The sequence below is a fragment of the Gossypium arboreum genome, chromosome 11 (genome assembly GCF_025698485.1).
Source record: "Gossypium arboreum isolate Shixiya-1 chromosome 11, ASM2569848v2, whole genome shotgun sequence".
NCBI lineage: Eukaryota > Viridiplantae > Streptophyta > Magnoliopsida > Malvales > Malvaceae > Gossypium > Gossypium arboreum.
The window spans coordinates 23,505,872-23,529,601 of NC_069080.1; the positions used below are offsets into that span (position 1 = coordinate 23,505,872).

General features: G+C 33.4%; 4 non-coding genes across 4 annotated transcripts; 1 reads left to right on the forward strand and 3 right to left on the reverse strand.

The window, feature by feature from the left end:
* Positions 1–16,838: 16,838 nt before the first annotated feature.
* Positions 16,839–16,912, forward strand: TRNAV-AAC (transfer RNA valine (anticodon AAC)). Its single transcript has one exon. It is a non-coding gene; the product is annotated as a tRNA-Val (tRNA).
* A 46-nt stretch (positions 16,913–16,958) lies between these two features.
* TRNAD-GUC (transfer RNA aspartic acid (anticodon GUC)) lies at positions 16,959–17,030 on the reverse strand. Its single transcript has one exon. It is a non-coding gene; the product is annotated as a tRNA-Asp (tRNA).
* A 110-nt stretch (positions 17,031–17,140) lies between these two features.
* TRNAD-GUC (transfer RNA aspartic acid (anticodon GUC)) lies at positions 17,141–17,212 on the reverse strand. Its single transcript has one exon. It is a non-coding gene; the product is annotated as a tRNA-Asp (tRNA).
* Positions 17,213–17,340: 128 nt separating this feature from the next.
* TRNAD-GUC (transfer RNA aspartic acid (anticodon GUC)) lies at positions 17,341–17,412 on the reverse strand. The gene has a single exon. It is a non-coding gene; the product is annotated as a tRNA-Asp (tRNA).
* Between the last annotated feature and the right edge of the window lie 6,318 nt (positions 17,413–23,730).

A 23,730-nucleotide genomic window follows, 5' to 3' on the forward strand; every position in this document is an offset into this window, starting at 1 on the left:
TGTCTCGTCTCTATTTGGTTGACTTGTTGCTGACTCATTCTTGGCATTAAGGTAGCCAACCTGTAGAATGTAGCCGAAAAGAAGATAAAATTGGAAGATGTCGTGTTTTCAACAACATAGCGTTGATCCCCTCCACCAAGTTTGTGGTCATTTTACTATAACGAAAGCCCTCGTCAAAACTTTGAGCTCATTGCCACGGCTCCATGGTACCCAACTACTGCCGCAAAGAAGTGTTCGTTTGACCTTCCATGTCACTCTCAAGTCGAGTCATTGTTTGGCAGAAAATATGTGGCTCTAGCTCGTGCGCTGTATATGTATTAAGAAAATATAAGTTACAGTATTGCACTAAAACATTAAAACTTATATTGAAAAGATAAGGTTATCATTTACCGATTCTCAAAACTTGTCTATTACAGTCTGCAGTCTTATAATCTCGTTGGAAGTTAACTGTGATGTGCCAGATCTCCATGGCACACTGGAACGCCTAATGGCAGTAATTAAACATTTCCCTCTGTAACGACCTATATTTCACAGGCACCGGAAAAATGAATTTAGGGCCTCCGTCTTAGGAAAACGAGGCCGTAAATATTTATTAAAAATATTTACGAAGTTAGTTGGTTGAATTAGATTTTAATTAGGTGAATTTGTTTTTAATTAAAAGTAATTAGCAAGAAAGGCCTAAATTGAATAGAGTATAAAACTTAATTATAAAATAGAGAAAAGTGACAAAAGATTAAATTAGTAATTAAACCAAATTAGTGACATGTGTAAGATAGAGAATAAATACATGTGTATTTAAATTATTAGTACAAATGTATGTTATATATATATATATATTTACTTATTTATTAAGTAAAATATATTTACTTATTATTATTAGTATTATTACTATTATTATATTTTATCTATTAAATGAGATAATGACAAATGTATGGTGTGGGATTAATACATGTGTACATGTGTGTATAAAGACACATGTATTATTTTTATTTGTTATTATATAGATATTTTATGATTAAATATTAATTAAGCAAATAAGGTAATAAAATGAAATAAAGAATAATTCTAATAAAGAAACAAAAGAAAAGAATAGAAATTTACAGAGAAAGGAACGTGAAAGAGAGAAAGAAAGAAGAAAAGAAAAAGAAAAAAGGGAAAATTGAAGGTTAAGGGCTTAAAGCTTGATTGGTAAGTTGATTTAGTTCTTTTTCTTGTGATTTTTATGTGTATGGAATCCTAATTCAAAGTTCTACATGTATGAGGTTAATATGAAGAAAAATAATAAATTTTTAGATGTTTATTTAGATGAATAATTTGAGGATTTATGGGTTAGTTTGATAGAAATTTAAGTTAGAAGTAAAAAATGAGTGAATTGTTAAAAGAATTTTAAGTTAGGTTTAAGTAGGGACTAAATTGAAAGGAGCTCAAAAGTTATGTTTTATGATGAGTTTTATGAGCTAGAATTTATTAATGAGATGATTAAATGAAAATATGAAGATTAAGTTAAAGAAAAAGATTGGTTATGGAAAAAGGACGAAATTGAAATTTTTGTAAAAGTTTGATAGAAAGTGAAAATGTGATTTATGAATTAGTGTATTGATAAATTTTAATTGTATAATTTTTCGTAGCTAACGTAGCACCGAAACTGTCGTTGAATGAAAAGGGAAAGGAAAAAGTGATCGAGGAATAGCTCGAGAAAAATATCGGTTTGTATTATCATAATTCAAGTTATTTCTTATTAAATGTTTAATTTTAATATATGTGTATGGAATTTGAATGAGAGGTAAGTAGTGATATTTGAATTGGATTTGATTGATGAATGTATACATGTGTGAAATTGAATTGTATAATGATTTGTGGTGAATTTGAGATTGTGATTGAATTGTTATTGCGATGGATTTGAATTCGAATGATTACGATCAAATGAAAGTGAAATGATATGAATACGTGATTTTGATACCCTATTAACTAGTCGGGCTAGGGTGGATATAGTTGGCATGCCATAGGATAGGAAGAGTTTAGGGATTCTTCGACCTCGAGTCGATGAGACACTTAGTGTGTCCTATTTACTTCGGATAGATTCTATGAGGCGTTGGTCGCCACTCTGCTTCGGCTTAGTCGATGAGAAGTTGGTTGTCACTTATTTGCTTCGAACTATCCGATAAGGCGTTGGTCGCCATTCTAGTGTGTTGGCTGGATTCGTGTATCCGCCAAAGTCCGAGTCATGTTAATAGGGGAAAATAAGTGAAATAATAAAATCAAATGAATTTGATTAATTGAGCTATTGAATGAAATGAGAATGTGATATTGTAAGATGGAATGTGAGATGAAATTTGTAAAGAGATTGAAAGCATGAACCAAAGGTTTATGAAGTGTTTATATTTGAAATGTGAATTGAATAGTTATATGTGGTTGAGAGATGAATCAAAGGTTCATGAGTTATTTGAAATCTTTTTGATGATTTATTGGATTTATCATTGGAAATGATATAATGGAAATATGATAGTTTGGTATGAATTTATATATATATGATTTGTATGTATGATTTGCTAATTATCTATGTATGTTATGATATTTTATTGTTGTTATAATTTGAATTATGATAATACCACTAGTATTTCCAATACTCAGAGTACGGTTGTTTTTCGTGCGCAGGTTAGGTAAAGTTGAAGTTCAGTCAAGCATCCGTGTCAATCCCAACCAGCTCAATTTTGGTGATGCATCTATCTTTTAGAAATGTGGCATGTACTAGGTTTGGTGTTTGTCACTTGTAAATGTTTTATATTTTGAATGTAAATGTGATGCATAATCCTTAAGAGGTAATGAAATGAATGAATGAGAATTTGCTAAGTTTGAAGGGTTTGATGAATGTTATTTGATTAAGATATATAAGTAAATGTTTTGGGCATGAATAGGGTCTGTTTAGCATGTGAAAATAGCTTTAAAATGGTAAAAAATTATGTTTTCACTCGACCAATTCACATGGGCGTGTGCCCAGGCCGTGTGGAAAAGTCAGAATTGGCCATAGGTTAGTTCCACGGTCGTGTGAATAAGTCAGAATCTGCACACGGGCAGGCCATACGGGCATGTCTCAGACCACAGGGGCATGTGCCCTTATTGTAACATTTCGAAATAGGGCCTAAACGGAACAGTGGTTGTGAAACCACAAATTTAGGGTAAAATATATATATATATATATATATATATATATATTATTATTATTTTGAGGTTCATGGTATGATTACATGATTGTGTGAAAATTTCGTGATAAAATTCTATGCATAAAGTGCTTAAATTGAGGTTAGGGACTAAATCAAATAATTTGCAAAACTTGCATTCTAGAAGTTTTTAGTATGAAATTATTTTGGAATATTAATTAGGAGATCTTAAATGGTAATTTGACCAATTTTAAGTTCATGGACAAAATTAGGACATGGAAGGAATTTTTGAAAGTTTAGTAAGGAGGGCATTTTGGTCATTTGGTTATTAACATTAATAAAAGGTGAAAAGATGATAAAATTGTATCATCTTCTTCAAGTTACCAGCAGAACCTTACCTCTCTCCATAGTTGGGGTTTATTCAACTTTCAAGCTTCATAGTAAGTGATTCCAAGCCCGCTTTTAATGATCTTTACGTTTTAAAGTCTCAGAGCTCGATAAAGCTTATGCTAGCAATAATTTAAGTTAGGAATCAAATTTGGAAAAATACCCATAGGTGAAATTTGTGTATTTTGATGTTTTATGATGGAATATGAGGTTTTAAATTATGTTAGACAACTTGTGCTACTTGGTTTTAAGTGAAAACGAGTAAAAGGCTTAATTCGGTAAAAATACCTAATAGTCATAAGTACATGTTAGTGTGTGAATTTGATGTTGCCATAGAAGGAAAAATGATCAGCATGTCATAAAACATAAGAAAATAGGATGAAGTTTAATTTACGAGCCTTGGGGCAAAAGTGCAAATATGTGAAAGTTTAGGGCAAAATGTAATTTTGCCAAAGTTTGAGTAAAGGGTTGTTTTGATAAATGTTGATATTAAATAAGCTAAATTTGCTATTATAGATCAAGAAGAGCGAAATTTGAGAGTAGATCGGGAAAAGAAAAGTAAAGGACTAAATTGTAAAGTTTAGTCACATTTTGTATCGAGGTAAGTTTACAGTAAATAAATGCAATATTCTTTTATTTTACATTATTATTGTCAATTTCAGCATTTATATATTTATGTTATGAAAATATTTAAAGTCGAATTTAAGGTGAAGTGACAGAGGAAAAGTGTTAGAAAGCCGGTTGAACCCTAGGAATGTTAGGATATTAGGGTTGACAGATGTAACGAAATGAGCCATGTAAGTCCATATTAGAAATATGGCTTTGGAGACAGGATTGAGCCATGTAAGTCCATATTATATATGGCATTGGAGACAGAATAATTCATGTAAGTCCATGTCAAAGACATGGCATTGGCGAGATATTGATAGACAGAACGACCTAGTATCCTTAGTATTCCGAGTGGTTCAACGGGTCAGGATACGAGTTAAATTACAGTGAATTAATAGCAAAGGAAAAGTAGATTATACTTATGAAAAGGAAAGGTCGTAAGAAAGAAGGTAAGGGAATAAAGAAGAAGATAGAAATTGAGAAGTAAAGAAATTTATGATGTTAGATGATATTATGCATAATTATCCATTATGTTGAATGTTGTGATTTATTTGCTTGTAAGCTTACTAAGCCTAGTGCTTAATCTCTTTATTTTCTTCTTCTTATAGTACTTATCTAGCCACTTGGGGATCGAAGGAAACGTCGGAGGCCGATCACACTATCAAAGAAATAACTTCGGTATAATTAGACGTTTTGTTTTGTGTATGGCATGTATAGAAACTTAGCCACTTTTGGTATAATATGAACAATGAATGATGTGTAAATACTTGCTAGTGATTAGCTAATAAAATGGCCGATGATATGCATGTTTATTAATATGTATGATTGAATGGTGATTATCACATGAAAATTATGAAAATGTGAAAGTAACCTAAAAACAGATTCAAGTAATAGCAATGATGTAACTTTGAAAAATCACTAAAAATTTTATAAACATAGTTTGAAGATGAATAATATATGAAATTAAAGCTTATTATGTCTATTTTCTTATGGAATAAGAAAAATAGGTAAAGGTATTATATTTCATGATATATCTGAGTTTTAGTGAAACAGGGTCAGAGCAATTTCTGGAACCCCTGTTTCAACTTTGGAAATTCACCATAAATTGTACAAAACTAATTAGAAGGTATAATTTATATGGTTATAATCCTTGTTGAGTCTAGTTTTAAGAGAAACAAACGGCTTAGTGATATGAATTTTGTACAGGAAGAAACATGGTTTGTAGTAACAAGAGGTTAGTGCAGTCGAGTTTTGAAACAGGGGAAACTTTAACTAATAAACTGTAGTAATTGGCCAAGTAAAAAATCTATGAAAAAAATTAGTAGATAGATATATGAGTCTAGTTTCAGGAAAAATTTACGGATCTTAATTTCGAGTTTCGGAACTCAAGATATGAATTTTTAGGCGACTACGACGCAGAATGGCAGCACATTCCGAAATGCTTAAATAAACAATTTAAACCTATTTAAGGGATAGAATAAGTTTAGTAATGCCTCGTGCTCGATTCTGGAAACAGTCTCGGGTAAGGAGTGTTACATTTATTGGTATCAGAGCAGGTTTAGTCGGTTCTCAAAGCAGTTAGTGTGAGAAAAGTCTAGCTATACATGCCATACTTGTATTTTGATAGTGTGACGACTCCTGACGATTTTTTTTAAATATTTTGTTTTATAGTAATGGATCCCGGGCGAGCCGGTGATGATGATGTAGAAAGTAATGCGCCTGCTTCCACAGAAGGGGCAGCGCCATCTGAGAATAGGCCAGTAATAGTTGATCAGGGAGGAGTGACTCGAAGCTCTCTTCCGAGCTTTGAATGATTTATTTGCCGAGTTCGTTCGCACGAATCTGGCAGTTAGACCTCCACCCCTCATGATTCTCGTGCTACCCATGTAGCTCAAGCTTCCCCGATCCACAGTGCAGTGGTAAGAGAAAACCACCAGTTGATAGAATCAGAAACAAGGCGTAAGAGTTCGCGCAACAAAAGATGATGATGCGAAAGAGCGAATTTTGGTTAGAAAATACTATCAGAGTCTTTGACGAATTATCTTGTACACCCGATGAATGTATGAAATGTGTAGTATCACTTCTTAGAGACTCAGCTTACTACTGGTGGAAGACACTTGTATCAGTTGTACCGAAAGAGAGGGTCACTTGGGATTTCTTTCAGGAAGAATTTCGTAAAAAGTACATCAGTCAGAGGTTTATTGACCAGAAGAGAAAGGAATTCCTGGAATTGAAACAAGGCAATATGACGGTGACCGATTATGAGCGTGAATTTGTCAGGCTTAGTAAATATGCTCAAGAATGTGTGTCCACAGAGGCTATCCTGTGTAAAAGGTTTGAGGATGGGTTAAATGATGATATCCGACTGTCAGTGGGTGTCCTAGAAATAAAAGAGTTCGTTATTTTAGTTGAGAGAGCCTGTAAGGCAGAGGAGCTATTAAAAAGAAAAGGCAAAGTTGAGGCAGAGACACAAGATACAAAGAAGAGACAGATGAGCAGATCATTTCAGGCTACATCCAAGAGGCCCAGAGAGTTTTCTACCAGATCTAGCTTTTCGGCAGGGCAATCTAGTCAGAATAGAGGTAGCAGATTTAAGGATCCGAAGGCTCAGACCACCTCGACTACGAGTGTAGGTAATGTTAGACAGGGTAGATTAGGGTGTCCACGGTGTGGTAGACTTCATTATGGTCCTTGTCGGGCAGGCGAAAATGTTTGCTATAAATGTGGTGCTCCAGATCATTTTGTACGAGAATGTCCGAAGTGACTAGCCGAGAGGTAACACAGAGTGCTAGATCCTAAATGCTCCTACTAGAGGCGATCACCGAGGCAACCGGGAGTAGGAGCAAGTAATGAGGTACCTCTAGAGATTCGGTGTGAGACCGGATGTTAGAGCCCTGCAAGGACTTATGCTATTCGTGCACGCCGAAGAGGCATCCTCCCCGATGTGATTACGGGTACATTTTCTCTACATGATATTAATGTCATTGCTCGATTGATCCGGTTCAACTCATTCTTATGTTTGTATGAAATTGATGCCTAGTATAAGTATGCCTATAGAATCTCTGAATTTGTGATTAAAGTATCGATTCCATTAGGCAAGCATGTATTAGTAGATAAGGTATGTAGAAATTGTCCTTTAATGATTAGAGGCTACTGTTTCCTACCGATCTCATGCTATTGCCATTTGATGAGTTTGATGTGATTCTTGGTATGGATTAGTTGACTACACATGATGTGATAGTGAATTGTGGAAAGAAATTCATTGAGTTGAAGTGTGAAAATGGTGAAATTCTTCGGTTAATTCGGAAGAGTCGATAGTTCATTTCCTATAATTTCGTTATGTCCGCTCGTAAATACTTGAGAAAAGGGTATGAAGCTTATCTTGCTTTTGTGTTGAACACTAAAGATCCGAATTAAAATTGAATCGATGCTCGTGGTATGTGAGTTTCCGATGTGTTTCGGAAGAACTACCGTGTTTGCCTCCTGTTAGAGAAGTTGAGTTTGGTATTGAGTTGATTTCGGTACCACGCCCATTTCTATTGCTCCTTATAGAATGGCTCTATTGGAATTGAAAGAATTGAAAGCTCGATTGCGAGTGAATTAACAGATAAAGGCTTTGTAAGACCCAGTAGTTCACCATGGGGTGCACCAGTGCTATTTGTGAAAAAAAAGACGGATCGATGAGATTGTGCATAGATTATCGGCAACTTAACAAGGTAACAGTAAAGAACAAGTATCCATTGCCTAGAATTGATGATTTGTTTGATCAACTGAAGGGAGCTACTGTGTTTTCCAAGATAGATTTGAGATCCGGATACTATCGATTATGAAGTTAAAGAGTCGATGTCTCAAGATCGCTTTCCGGACTAGGTATGGTCATTATGAGTTCCTTGTAATGCCATTTGGCTTGACTAATGCTCCTGCCATTTTTATGGACTTAATGAACCGAATTTTTAGACCATACTTAGATAAGTTTGTAGTTGTGTTCATTGATGATATTTTGATTTATTCTCATGATGAGACTGAGCATGCAGAGCATTTGAGAACAGTTTTACAAATTCGAGAGATGATCGGTTGTATGCCAAGTTCAGCAAAAGTGAGTTCGTTACGAAGTTGGTTTTCTTGGACATATTGTCTCGTGAAGGTATTAAGGTTGATACGAGTAAGATTTCAACCATTGTTGATTGGAAGCCTCCTAGAAATGTATCGGTTAGAAGTTTTCTTGGTCTTGCGGATATTATAGACGATTTGTGGAGGGATTTTCCATGATAGCTACCCCGTTGACGAGACTGCTACGGAAGGATGTTAAGTTTGAATGGACTGAGAAGTGCCAACAAAGTTTTGACAAGTTAAAGGCATTGTTGACGGAAGCTCCTATCTTAGTACAGCCGGAACCGGGTAAAGAATTTGTGATTTACAGTGATGCATCCTTGAATGGGCTCGGTTGTGTACTCATGCAAGAAGGAAAGGTAATTGCTTATGCCTCTAGACAATTGAAGCCACATGAGAAAAATTATCTCACACATGATTTAGAGCTAGCTGCTATTGTATTTGCATTGAAGATTTGGAGACATTATTTGTATGGTGAAAGGTGCCGGATATTTACCGATCAAAAAAGCTTGAAATACTTGATGATTCAAAAAGATTTGAATTTGAGGCAAAGAAGATGGTTGGAATTGCTTAAAGATTATGAGTTAGTGATTGATTATCACCCGTAAGGCAAATGTAGTTCTTGACGCTTTAGCAGAAACTTTTATTTACATTGCGAGCTTTGAATACCAATTTAGCCATGTCGATGATGGTTCTATTTTAGCTGAATTTAGAGCTAAACCGTATTTCTTGAAGAGATTTGTGAAGCTCGTAAAGATGATAATGAGTTACAAGCTAAAAGAGTTCAATGTGAGTCGTATAGAATCGATTTCGGATTGGTTCGATGGTTGTTTGATGTTTAGAGACGTAATTTGTGTACCAAAGAATGATGAGCTTATTCGGAAGATTTTACAGGAAGCACATAGCGCTTCTTTATCTATTCATCCAGCGGTACAAAATGTATAATGATTTGAAGAAATTGTATTGGTGGGTAGGAATGAAAAGAGATATTTGAGTTTGTTTCTAGATGCTTGATTTGTCAACGGTAAAGGCCGAACATCGGTACCTCAGATTATTGCAACTCGTGCTAGTTCCTAATGGAAATGGGACGAGTTACTATAGATTTTGTGACAGGATTGCCGTAACACCTGAAAAAGAAAGATGCAATATGGGTTGTGATTGATAAGCTAACTAAGTCGGCTCATTTTATCCCAATCCGTATGGATTATTCACTTGACAAGTTGGCCGAGTTATACATTTCGTAGATAGTTAGACTACATGGAGTGCCATTATCGATCATTTCGACAGAGATCCAAGATTTACTTCACGGTTCGGAAGAAGTTACAAGAGGCTTTAGGTACGAAGTTGAGTTTTAGTACTGCTTTTCACCCTCGAACCGATGGTCATCGAGAGAGTTATTCGTACTTGAAGATATGCTTAGATGTTGTGTATTAGAATTTCAAGGTAGTTGGGAAAAATACTTACCATTGGTAGAGTTTGCCTACAATAATAGTTATCAATCAAGTTTGAAGATGGCACCTTATGAAGCTTTGTATGGACGTAAATGCCGCACACCTTTATATTGGATGAGCTTAAAGAAAGCCGATTTACGAGGTTGATCTAGTTAAAGAAACGGAAGAAAAGTGAAAGTTATCGAAATTGTTTAAAAGCGACTTCAGACAAAGTGTAAGTCGATGCGATTTAAAAGAAAAGAGATCGAATATCAAGTTGGTGACAAAGTTTTTTGAAAGTATCCCGTGGAAGAAAGTTCTCGATTTGGCAAGAAAGGCAAACTAAGTCCACGTTTTATTGGACCGCTTGAAGTGATTGAGAGAGTCGGACCATTAGCATATCGGTTAGCTTTACCGATTGAGTTAGAGAAGATTCATAATGTATTTCATGTGTCTATGCTACGTCGTTATCGTTTAGATCCGTCACATGTGATTTCTCAGACAGAGGTTGAGATTCAGCCAGACATGACTTACGGTGAAGAACCAGTAAAGATTCTAGCTCGAGAGGTAAAGCAATTAAGGAACAAAAGTATTGTACTTGTGAAAGTACTATGGAATAGACATGGGGTAGACGAGGCTACATGGGAACCCGAAGAGGCTATGCTAAAAAAAGTACCCATATCTCTTCACGGTAAGATTTTCGGGACGAAAATCCCTAAAGGGGGAGAAATGTAACATTCAAATAGGGCCTAAACTAACAAGTGGTTTGAAACCAAAATTTAGGTAAAAAAATATATATATTTTATTATTATTTTGAGGTTCATGGTATGATTACATGATTGTGTGAAAATTTCGTGATAAAATTCTATGCATAAAGTGCTTAAATTGAGGTTAGGACTAAATCGAATAATTTACAAAACTTGCATTCTAGAAGTTTTAGTATGAAATTATTTTGGAATATTAATTAGGAGATCTTAAATGGTAATTTGACCAATTTTAAGTTCATGGACAAAATTAGGACATGGAAGGAATTTTTGAAAGTTTAGTAAGGAGGGCATTTTGGTCATTTGGTTATTAACATTAATAAAAGGTGAAAAGATGATAAAATTGTATCATCTTCTTCAAGTTACCAGCAGAACCTTACCTCTCTCCATAGCTGGGGTTTATTCAACTTTCAAGCTTCATAGTAAGTGATTCCAAGCCCGCTTTTAATGATCTTTACGTTTTGAAGTCCTGTAGCTCGATAAAGCTTATGTTAGCAATAATTTAAGTTAGAATCAAATTTGGAAAAATACCCATAGGTGAAATTTGTGTATTTTGATGTTTTATGATGGAATATGAGGTTTTAAATTATGTTAGACAACTTGTGCTACTTGGTTTTAAGTGAAAACGAGTAAAAGGCTTAATCGGTAAAAATACCTAATAGTCATAAGTACATGTTAGTGTGTGAATTTGATGTTGCCATAGAAGGAAAAATGATCAGCATGTCATAAAACATAAGAAAATAGGATGAAGTTTAATTTACGAGCCTTGGGGCAAAAGTGCAAATATGTGAAAGTTTAGGGCAAAATGTAATTTTGCCAAAGTTTGAGTAAAGGGTTGTTTTGATAAATGTTGATATTAAATAAGCTAAATTTGCTATTATAGATCAAGAAGAGCGAAATTCGAGAGTAGATCGGGAAAAGAAAAGTAAAGGACTAAATTGTAAAGTTTAGTCACATTTTGTATCGAGGTAAGTTTACAGTAAATAAATGCAATATTCTTTTATTTTATATTATTATTGTCAATTTCAGCATTTATATATTTATGTTATGAAAATATTTAAAGTCGAATTTAAGGTGAAGTGACAGAGGAAAAGTGTTAGAAAGCCGGTTGAACCCTAGGAATGTTAGGATATTAGGGTTGACGTGATGTAACGAAATGAGCCATGTAAGTCCATATTAGAAATATGGCTTTGGAGACAGGATTGAGCCATGTAAGTCCATATTATATATGGTATTGGAGACAGAATAATTCATGTAAGTCCATGTCAAAGACATGGCATTAAGGGATATTGATAGACAGAACGACCTAGTATCCTTAGTATTCCGAGTGGTTCAACGGGTCAGGATACAAGTTAAATTACTGTGAATTAACAGCAAAGGAAAAGTAGATTATACTTATGAAAAGAAAAGGTCGTAAGAAAGAAGGTAAGGAATAAAGAAGAAGATAGAAATTGAGAAGTAAAGAAATTTATGATGTTAGATGATATTATGCATAATTATCCATTATGTTGAATGTTGTGATTTATTTTCTTGTAAGCTTACTAAGCCTAGTGCTTAATCTCTTTATTTTCTTCTTCTTATAGTACTTATCTAGCCACTCGGGATCGAAGGAAACGTCGGAGGCCGATCACACTATCAAAGAAATAACTCGGTATAATTAGACGTTTTGTTTTGTGTATGGCATGTATAGAAACTTAGCCACTTTTGGTATAATATGAACAATGAATGATGTGTAAATACTTGCTAGTGATTACCTAATAAAATGGCCGATGATATGCATGTTTATTAATATGTATGATTGAATGGTGATTATCACATGAAAATTATGAAAATGTGAAAGTAACCTAAAACAGATTCAAGTAACAGCAATGATGTAACTTTGAAAATCACTAAAAATTTTATAAACATAGTTTGAAGATGAATAATATATTAAATTAAAGCTTATTATGTCTATTTTCTTATGGAATAAGAAAAATAGGTAAAGGTATTATATTTCATGATATATCTGAGTTTTAGTGAAACAGGGTTAGAGAAATTTCTGGAACCCCTGTTTAAACTTTGGAAATTCACTATAAATTGTACAAAACTAATTAGAAGGTATACTTTATATGGTTATAATCCTTGTTGAGTCTAGTTTTAAGAGAAACAAACGGCTTAGTGATATGAATTTTTTACAGGAAGAAACATGGTTCGTAGTAACAAGAGGTTAGTGCAGTCGAGTTTTGAAACAGGGGAAACTTTAACTAATAAACTGTACTAATTGACCAAGTCAAAAATCTATGAAAAAAATTAGTAGATAGATATATGAGTCTAGTTTCAGGAAAAATTTACGGATCTTAATTTCGAGTTTCGGAACTCAAGATATGAATTTTTAGGCGACTACGACGCAGAATGGCAGCACATTCCGAAATGCTTAAATAAACAATTTAAACCTATTTAAGGGATAGAATAAGTTTAGTAATGCCTCGTGCTCGATTTTGGAAACAGTCTCGGGTAAGGAGTGTTACACTTATCTTTAAGGAAAAATTTCTAAAGTTGTCAGTTTAGTCCCAAATCACTTCTAAAACATATATTGGGCCCCGTAGGCCCATATTAAGGAATTTAAGATGAAATTTGATAAGAATTGATCTGAAATGTAAAGCTTATGACTCGATTTTGTATAAATGTTAGTGTATAAGCCCGATAATGCCTCGTAGCCCTATTCCGGTGACGGCTAGGGGTGTAGGGGGTATTACACCCTCTATTGGAGATAATGCAAATATTATCGTTACTGATAACATAGCTGTGCAGGTTGGTAAGGAAGAATTCCCACGATTCCATATTCTCTTTATCTACGACGGAAAATGTTATCGAGAGCACGTTCTTATTGTCGGCTTGAGCAACCGCAAGAAATAGGATCTGTGTATATTTTTCATATAACCAGGTCTCATCCACTTGCACAAACGGTTTGTAGTGGGGAAATACATGCACACATGGATCGAATGTCTAGAGCAACCAATAAAATTTTTTTCTCGGTTGTAGTTGGTCATCCGGGCCGTAATAAGTTCGTGTCTGTAACTCAATAATAGTCTCCGGTACGTGCTCCCGTATAACAGCTATCCATCCTTGTAGCTCGTTATACGACGCATCAAAATCATCGTATAATTGTTCCATTTAGTTATCTATGCCTTTTAATATGATACTCAATACTGGAACCGTACCTGCATTTCGGCAATCAGTACCGAAACTTTAATGGTCAGCATGTCCTTCACCATTGGCATGATACACGTACAGATAGTTTTCAAATCAAGTTTTCGATGATCTTCTGTCATATGTGTTGATGTGCATGTGTGAGGCCCAACAAATTTTCGTATCTCTCACATCTACGAATTTTGAATAAATGCAGCTTGTACCCATCAATGGCAGCCTTCCGCTGACTTTCAACACTCTCCAATATATAATGTCGGTTTAGACACTGTGACTTTGTAGTCCATTGATATATTCATGCTATACCGCTTAATAACAAATACGCACTCTTTCTTACTTTCGAATCTCTAGCCTATGAACACCTCTTTGGGATCGAAATTTATGGCCAGTCGGTGAGCAGGAAGTATTTCAGGGTACTCTGAAAACTAGGCTACGTGCACCGCGTCGGGGTTTATAAGTGACATGTATGGCCCAGAATTATTATGTATCACAATACGTCGAATCTGGTTCTCGACTGAAGACGCGTTAATGTTTTCATTATCATTCACGTCTTAGTCGTCAATATCATCGGGGACATCGTCCACATCGGGACCACTATCATTATCGACCTTTTGATCACAAGGATTACTACTATCGTATCTATCATCACCAACCACATCAATATCAGGTATAACATTAAGATCAATATTGATCCCGTGTATAGTTTATTCACTATCAATGTACGATACTGGAGCCACCATGCACGGTTCTTGAGTTCCATGTTCTTCACCATATGTAGTGAGATCTTAATTACGCTCAATACCGGCTAACTCAACAAATAAGTAAATAGGTACATTTTTGTCACTTCGATTCCCACAATAAAGAGCGATCATTGTCTCTAGGGATGTGCAAAATTCGGGTAAAATCGAAAAAATTCGGTTAACCAATCAAATTTGATTAATCGGTCAGTTAACCGAATTAATTCGGTCGGAGGTCGGTTAATAATTTTTGAGTTTTCGGTTAACGGTTAATTCGGTTTGAAATCAGTCGGTTAACCGAATTTTTTCAGTTTAAGCAAAAAATTAATAAATAAAATTATAATATATAAATAGCCCACTATTCACTCAAACCCAATCCAATATAAACCCAAATACCCAATCTAATATATATTAACCCAAGTACTAAACCCAACCCAATTACCCAACTCAATCATAAAAATTACAAATAATTTAATAAATAAAAATAAAAATCTAAAAATAAAAATAAAAATAAAAATAAAAAATATATAATTTTATACAAATAATTCGGTTAATTTGGGTAATTCAGGTAATTCGGTTAATTCGATTAATTCGGTTAATTTTATACTTATTTTAACCAAAAATTAAGAAAACATATAATTTCGGTTAATTCGGTTAACCGACCGAATTAACCGAAAAAACTTCGGTTCGGTTAATTTTTTTGAAAAAATTTCGATTCAGTTAACGGTTAAAAATTTTGAAGGGTCGGTTCATTTGGTTAATGTTATTTGGGGACCGATTAACCGACTGAACACCCCTAATTGTCTCCACGACTTCGTCGTCTACAAGTTCTATTTTGGAAAATTTGATGGGATCTGTCGAAACTACAAACTTGTAGAAAAGTTTCAAGAACCTTCTCCCACAATTTCTAACAATTTTTGTGTTAATCTTTTCCTTCATATAATCCAACGAGACATTTCTATTAAATCTCATTGCTATTTGTTGCCATGTTTCAAATATACATCCAACAGTTGGTGTCAAGATGATTGCGGTCGAAATAAACGCATATGAAAAATTGATTATCCATCTTCAATACTCAATCTGTTATAAAATTAACAAAAAATCTCAAAACAATTTCAAACAACATAAAAATGCTTACATAAAAATTTAATGAATGATAATAATCTATTTCTAACAATATCAAATATATTAAAAACTTTACAAGATAACATTCTCAATAATCTAAACACAAAACTTACTAACAAATCACAATAAACAAAATAATTTTAAAACAAAACATAAAAATAACACTAAACAAACTATATAATACTAACAAATTTTTTTTCTTATCATAATCTATTTTATTTGAAAATAACAATAAAAAAATTACATTTTCTTTTATTTCTTCTCTTTTCTGTCTTTCTTCTCTTCTCCCTCTCTTGTTCAGCTAATTTTTTTTTTCAAATTGATACGAAAAGGATGAGGGACTGGGGGGAATATACTGGGTGTGCCGTTGTCAGATAGGCACAACTGGTGCCGCCTATCTGATACCCTCCACTGGTGCCGCCTACTTGACACCTTCCACTACATAAAATAATTTTTTTTTTACTGTATTCCGTCAGAAAATGAAGGTGGTGCCGCCTATGCACCACCCTCTACCAATTTAAATATACCATTTTAGTACTTAATCTTTCGAACAACTTATTTTGATATTTTTTTTTATATTATTAAGGTAAAAAACCTAGTTTCTCGAAATAAATATAAGAAATAATGATGAAGAGAAAAGAGAAGGGAAAAAATGGATGGTCTTGTTTATTTCCGTCAAGTCTTTGATAAAAGGAGGGTTGGGGGCTTCTTATCCCTTTCCAAGCTCCATTATTGCCGTCCAAAATAAGTTTTTTCCCTTAAAATCTCGTTGGGCCAACAAGCAATTGTGTTTGTTAGAGTAGAAAATTGAGTATTCAAAAGTTCACATAAAATACACTTTCCAACAAAAGTAAGTTCCGTTGGAGTGGACAAACACTTTCCTACAATAGATAAATAAGACAATCGCAAATACGTTGCAATTAATATTAAGGACCAAAATATAAATAAACCTAAATAATATATAATAAAAGTTTACCTAATAACTTACAGACTACAATAGAAAGTTGGGGTGAGAGCTTGGGAGTGGTTTGTTACTTAAACAAAACCCATCTGAATTGGGATTTTAATATCTTAAGTAAAGATGATTTGGACCTTTCGATTTCTTTAATTATGTTTTAAAAAATATCAATATCGATATTGAATTTACATATTTTTATCTTAAAAACATTAATATTGGTGTTTGATCCTCAAATATATATCAACAAAACTGTTGGTATAGCAACAAAAAAACTTATGATGCTTTGGTTGATACTAAATTAAGGGTTTGAACCTCGACATCTACTTTTTTTTTTAATTCAAAAAATAACATTACCTTAAACACATTTGCCATCTGGTGTCGTGGTGTAGTTGGTTATCACGTCAGTCTAACACACTGAAGGTCTCCGGTTCAAGACCGGGTGACGCCAATTTTTTCAAATTTTTTTCCCAAACGTAAAATATAAAAATTAAAGCCGCCGTTGCCGGGGATCGAACCCGGGTCACCCGCGTGACAGGCGGGAATACTTACCACTATACTACAACGACCTATTTGCTAATTGGTAACAACTTCTTCTTTTTAAAGGAATCTAAATATGCATAAGTTAAAGGAACAAAAATAAGTTCTTTCCCTCTTTTGAGAGGTCAAAAAATAAAACCGCCGTTGCCGGGGATCGAACCCGGGTCACCCGCGTGACAGGCGGGAATACTAACCACTATACTACAACGACCTATTTGGTAATCCCTAACAACTTTTCTTTTTTAAAGAAATCTAAATATGCATAAGTTTATTACATTTCAAGGAACAAAAACAAGTTGTCTATCTTTTCCCTCTTTTGAAAGGTTAAAAAATTAAGATCGCCGTTGCCGGGGATCGAACCCGGGTCACCCGCGTGACAGGCGGGAATACTTACCACTATACTACAACGACCTGGTTGCTAATTCATAACAACTTTTCTTTTTTAAAGAAATCTGGATATGCATAAGTTTTTTTCCTCTCTTTTGTAAGGTTAAAAAATTAAAATCGCCGTTTCCGGGGATCGAATACGGATCACCCGGTGACAGGCGGGAATACTTACCACCATACTACAACGACCTTGTGGTAACGACTTTCCTTTTTGTAAAAAATCTAGTATGCGTAGTTTATTACATTTCAAGGAACAAAAATAAGTTGTCTGGTTTCATGGAAATTGACGTCTGTTCTCAAATGTTACTAAGCTTTAACTAATGTGCAGATATTGGTGATGTATATTTGGTAGGTAATAGAGCAATTTCTTACTGTGATCTTTATAACTTAATTACATTCATTTGCTTAACTAAACCTTTTACATCAATTGTTTGTTTAGTTTTGTTTTTTCTTATTATGTATAGGAAATTCATTTCAGGAACAAGAAAAAAGTACAATGGTGGGACTCAGACCCTTTGAAGAGCCTTCATGCTTCCCTTTGTTTACTCTGCATCTGATACAATTTTATCAGAAACAAGAAATGCGACACTTGAAATTGAAAAAAAAAGAAATAGCAAATAAAAGAAACGATGATTTTCTTAGAAAGACCGACAAAAATTTCTTAAAACTGACTACAGCTACAACTCCCTCTTTCTCTACCTTGTATACTTTATTTCTCCATCATGCCATCCCCATCCAGCTATCCGCTATTGATGAGTGCTAGAACTTTTCTCTTCAAATGCATGCAATTCTCCGTGGAATGGCCCTGAGTCTCATCATGGTAATCATCATATGCATTATCATCATACCAGCTCAGGTACGGAGGGTGAAGGGGCTTTACTAGAACTTTTTCAAGGAGTTGCTTCTCATGACGCTAGGGTAGTAATTTAGAGTAAAAGACACCGAGTGGCTTAAATTGTGCTCTTCTTCGAGTATTCTTTGATTGTCTTTGACTTGCAGTAGACTGATCGACAGGTAGAGGTGCATGTACCAAAAAAGGTGGGGTAGGGATAAGGCTTTGATGATGAGCTACTGAGTGATGATATTGTTCAACTATTAGGCATGAATATGCCCCACGAAAAGAATTGTTCCTGGGAGGGTAAAATGAGGGGCCATGAGAAGACAATCCAGTACTTCCTAATTCCTATCATTGCTTGGAAATCTTCTTCTCTTTCTTTGGATCCCTCAACCGTATGTTTTATCTTCTTCGTGTTTCTCAACCTTTGATAGTATTTTCAATCATCTCCCCCCTGATATTACTATGTCTTTAAAGTTTCTTGTGGCACTATCATCAATTTTATCGTAGTACGAGGGTTGCAATATGTACTCACAAATGACATAGTAGTCTCTCTATGTGTCAATAGTGGTTGCATTTGTGCCGTTGTCTTTCCATCTTTGAGAATATTGTCTTAAGCTTTTATAAATTTCTTTCCCATGCTCTGCAAGACTAAAAGATTCGGAAACATGTAAGACACATGTTTATATTGATCCAAAAATGCCTTAGCCAAGTCCATCCATAATCTTATCATGTTCCAACTTAACTAACTATACCAACTTGCAGCAAGTAGACGTGCATGTGCCACAAAAGGTGGGGCATGAATAAGGCCTTGATGATAAGCTGTTAAGTGATGATATTGTAGGACTATCAGACATGAGTTGTCCCGTGGAAAGCATTGTTCTTGGGAGGGTAAAACGAGGGATCATGAGAACATAATTCGCTACTTATCATTGCTTGGAAATCTTCTCTTGCTTCGGATCCTTTGAGTCCCTTAATGATGGATGCTTTATATTCTTTTGACTTTCCCACTCTTTTATAGTATTTTTCAACCATTTTCCTTGAGAGTACTATATCTTTAAAGTTGCTTGTGGCTCTACCAACAATTTTATCGTAGTACGGGGTTGCAAAGTACTCACAAACGACATTGTAGTCTCCCTCTTAGTTGGTGGTGATTGCACTTGTGCTGATGTGTCTCTCCATCTTTGAGAATATTGTCTGAAGCTTTCATGAGCTTCTTCTGCCATGCTTTACAGGAATAAATAACTTCGAACTATATAGGACATATGTTTATATTAATCAAGAAAAGCTTTAGCCAAATCCTATCTTGACCTTATCTTATTCCAACTTAACTAATTATACCACCTTACAGCATATCCTGTGAGACTATCTTAAAAATAATGTATCAAGAGTATGTCATCATTCACGTGCCTAGTCTTATTTTTATAGAACATTTTAATTTGAGCCGAAGGGCAATTGGTCCTGTCATACTCTCAAAATTATGAGTTTGGAATTTCTGCAAAACAATCAAATCAAATACAAAGCTTAGTGGAATTCTCTTGCATCTATTCCACTAAGCTCTTCCATGCTTTTAATCGACCGCAAATAACTGATACTTGTCTTGGGCTTCTAGTGATTCAAGTAGTGCAACATTACTGCTTCTCAACTCTTTCTATTTGGTGGGCTCAACCATGTTCGACATAATTGGGTCGATTAAGGTAAACCTTATAATCCTTGGGTCCTGATGTGTTGCTTTTGTTGGATTAATATAGATAAATGGTACCCTGTTAGTTGGTGGAACTACTTGGGGGTGCATTTCATAAGAACGTTGGCCATCAGGGAATTCGACTAGGTGACTCTCCATCTATAACAATGTTTCTAAGATACCCGTTTTCCTTAACCGTAACAGACATCAGATCCATCAGTTTAGCAATCTGTTCCCTAATTTCCTCTTAATTCACGCAACCTTTTCTTGGTTTTCTTCTTGGGTATCTCTGGTTTGTTCCATTTTAGGCAATGGGTTTCCTTCCATGATTCTGGTTTTACACAAACACTAACGGTGGCATTCAATGATTCTTACAATTCTAATTTGAAAGAGAAACCCACTTAAAAAGCTCAGCCAATCACTACTTCTTAAATGCATATTATGAATGTATGCGTGCATGGAATAAATGTGGTTAACATGATGGATGTTATGGAGACAAGTTGAAGCACAAATATTTACAATAGAAACGTGTGGAAAAATCTAAAATACTTTAACAAATTTATTTACAAATTAAACTGATTCTATCGTAGAAATGAATGGGATACAAAAGCTATAAAATAACAAGCCCATTGTAAGAACCTTTCATTTTGTGCACTTATTTTGGTGACAAAGGTTCGACATGGCTCTACTCGGATGGGTTCTTCCGGTTAATTATAGGTTGTTTGCATTTTATAAAAGCACTCGACTTATCTTTGTTGTCACTAATAAGGATTTCCGATCTTCATAGGTTTACGATTTCAATTTGAGGAAATACATTTCTTTTTGTCTACACAAAGGGTTACTCATAAAGACATAAAGTGTATGCATTTCAAAAGTATTTCGATAGTTTACTCATAAAAACGTAGTATTTTTTTACTCCCACTGAATTAAACGAAAATCTTAATATAAAATTTATGTTATATAAGATGTAAGTGAATAGTGTTTAAAACGACCTCGCAAACCTTTTACTAATATTAAAACCTGAAAATAAATAACACAACAAAAATTTTGAAACACTTAAACTCTAGAAATATGTAGTAGATAAAGAAAACATGTACAAAAATATAGATGAAAGCATTGAGAGAGAACTTTTAAAATATTTGTTTACAAAATTAAAGGGATTATATAATTAAACACCGATTCAACTAATCAAATATTTGAACAACTCATAATTAAGTTTAGGTTTCTGAATAATATTCCTAATGGAGTCCCCAAGCTATTACAACTAATTTTAAATGAAATTAGTTTAACAAATTTGAGAAAACACGATAAACTATAACTTTTAAAATACAAGTTTTTATTAAAAAAATAAGAGTCATCTCATCACTAATCCTTTTAGTCACGTGCGATTGACTACCTATAAAAGTTGTGATAATATCTGCATGCAGCTCATCATAATTTATATTATCTATTATATATATTTAAGAGTTTCATTGAGCTGATGTCACTCATCAATTAAGATTTAATTCAGTTGTAAAATTATCAAAAAATTATTATTTTATAAAGCAATAGATATTATTTTGAAAATACTTTTTATCTTATTTCTTTTTTATATATAAACTGGTTGATGGGGGCCGACTCCTTCAAGAAAAGTCTTCGAAGTGTCATCTGCTGAGCAGTTGAGTAGACCCTAAACCATCGAATGTATTATCCCAAGCCTAGTATGGTCCAAGTTTTGTCTTTTGACTCTGCAGAGAGCCCCGAGGTTTCATAGAGTAGAAGCACCTCGATTAGTGGAGAGAAAACATACTTGAATGGCGTGTAGATAATTAATCAAGGCAGATACGTGCACAGGGGATCAAACTACCAACCAAGGCGTGAGTAGCCTTAGTAAGAAGACATGGTACCACTCGACCATAAACCTTCGAGGCTCTTTGTAGAGTCAAAAGACAAAACTTTGATCAATACCTTCAATTGTTGAAGGCCTAGACAAATACCCAGTAGATAACTCATTAAAGACTTCTCCAGAAAGAATTGACCCCCCTCAATAAAACTCTATAATAACACATGCACATTACGAGATTTGACTTAAGACATTATAATTTTCATTATCTTTACTTTACCATTTCAATAAAAATTTTATATGATTTTTTAATAAATTTATTACATATTTTTCTCTCATTGTGCTATAATCTAGCTAATATTATAACAATTTACATATATATATATATATATATATATATATATATATATGAATATGTACCATGATGGACACAATTTAAAGTTCAAATGAGCTAAAAAGAGTTTACCTATTAAGTGAAAATATTTCAAATTTGGGGATAAACAAATTAAATTTCGAATTAATCAAATTGAGTTATTTAAATTATTTAAGTCAACTCGAATAAGTAATTCGAGTTTCGAATTTGAATCAAGTTAAATTTTACTATTCGAATAATTCGAATAATTTGCATAATAAATTGGTGTAAATATACTTTTGGTTTCTGTCAAGTTTGAAAATGAACAAATTGGCCTCTCTCAACAAAAATTACAAAAAATTCAAAATAATTTTCAAAAATCCAAAATAGTTTTTAAAATTCAAAATATTTATAAAAAATCAAAATTTATATTTTTAAAAATTATAAAATTTCAAAAAAATCTAAAAATATATAAAGAAAGTTAAAATTAAAATTTTCTAGAATAATAATTTTAGGGACTTAAGTTAATTAATGATTCAAGTTTATCATACCAAATTATTTATTATTATTATTTTACTTTGAAAAATTTTCAAATATATATTGTCGAAACCTTTTTTTTTTTTTTTTGTGAAAAGGAAAGGGTCAACTTGATTTTGAAAATGAAAACAAACATGAGAGTCACCACCAATCCTTTTTTATGAGGTGTGATCGGGTCACCTCATAAAAGTGGTCGTTTTTTAATAAATGGTTTGATTTATTTAAACAATGACTTTGGTCCACGAAATTCAGAAAGACGGGTTCGGGAGTCGGTTACGCACGAGGAAGGATTAGCATCCTCGTAACGCCTAAAATTGGTACTTAGTTGATTAATTAGTGCCTTAGTGTCCAAAAGGGCGTATTTCACATTAATCGAGGAAAAGGATTATATCTCGTAAGTTAGGACACAATGTCTTAAATTCCCAATATGCAAATAAACGCTGAAAATTTTATTTATTTTGAAAGATATTCGATTATCTCGGTTTTAGAAAGAAATCATATTTCGTAAGTTAGAATATGATCTTTTCATAAATCCCTAGATCATTTAAAAATTTATGCTTTAAAAACATTCGTTTATTCAGATTTATCAAGAAAATCGAAACCCCGTAAGTTAGGAAACGACTTTTCAAATCTCGAATTACGAAAAATTGTTTATTTAAAAAAATGAAATTTTATGTATCAAGTAAAATGTAACACGATTTCGTAGTAAAATGAAAAATGAATTATGGTGCCGATATGCATAATCGAATAAAAATGAGTGCGATAATGTAAATAACAATAATAATAGCAAAAATGTAAAATAAACGAATAAGATAAAACAAGCCAAAAAATGATAAATAAATAAATAAATATTAAGTAAAGAAATTTAAGAATGATGATAATAATAATATAATAATAATGATAATAAAATAACTAGTAATAATAGTAATAGAAAATAATAATAATAATAATAATAATAATAATAATAATAATAATAATAGTAGTAGTAGTAGTGGTGGTAAAAATAATAATAATGATAGTAATAATAATAGAAATAATAATATGTTAAATAATAATAGTAATAATAATTACTAAAAATGATAATAGTAATAAAATAAAATGATAATAATAAT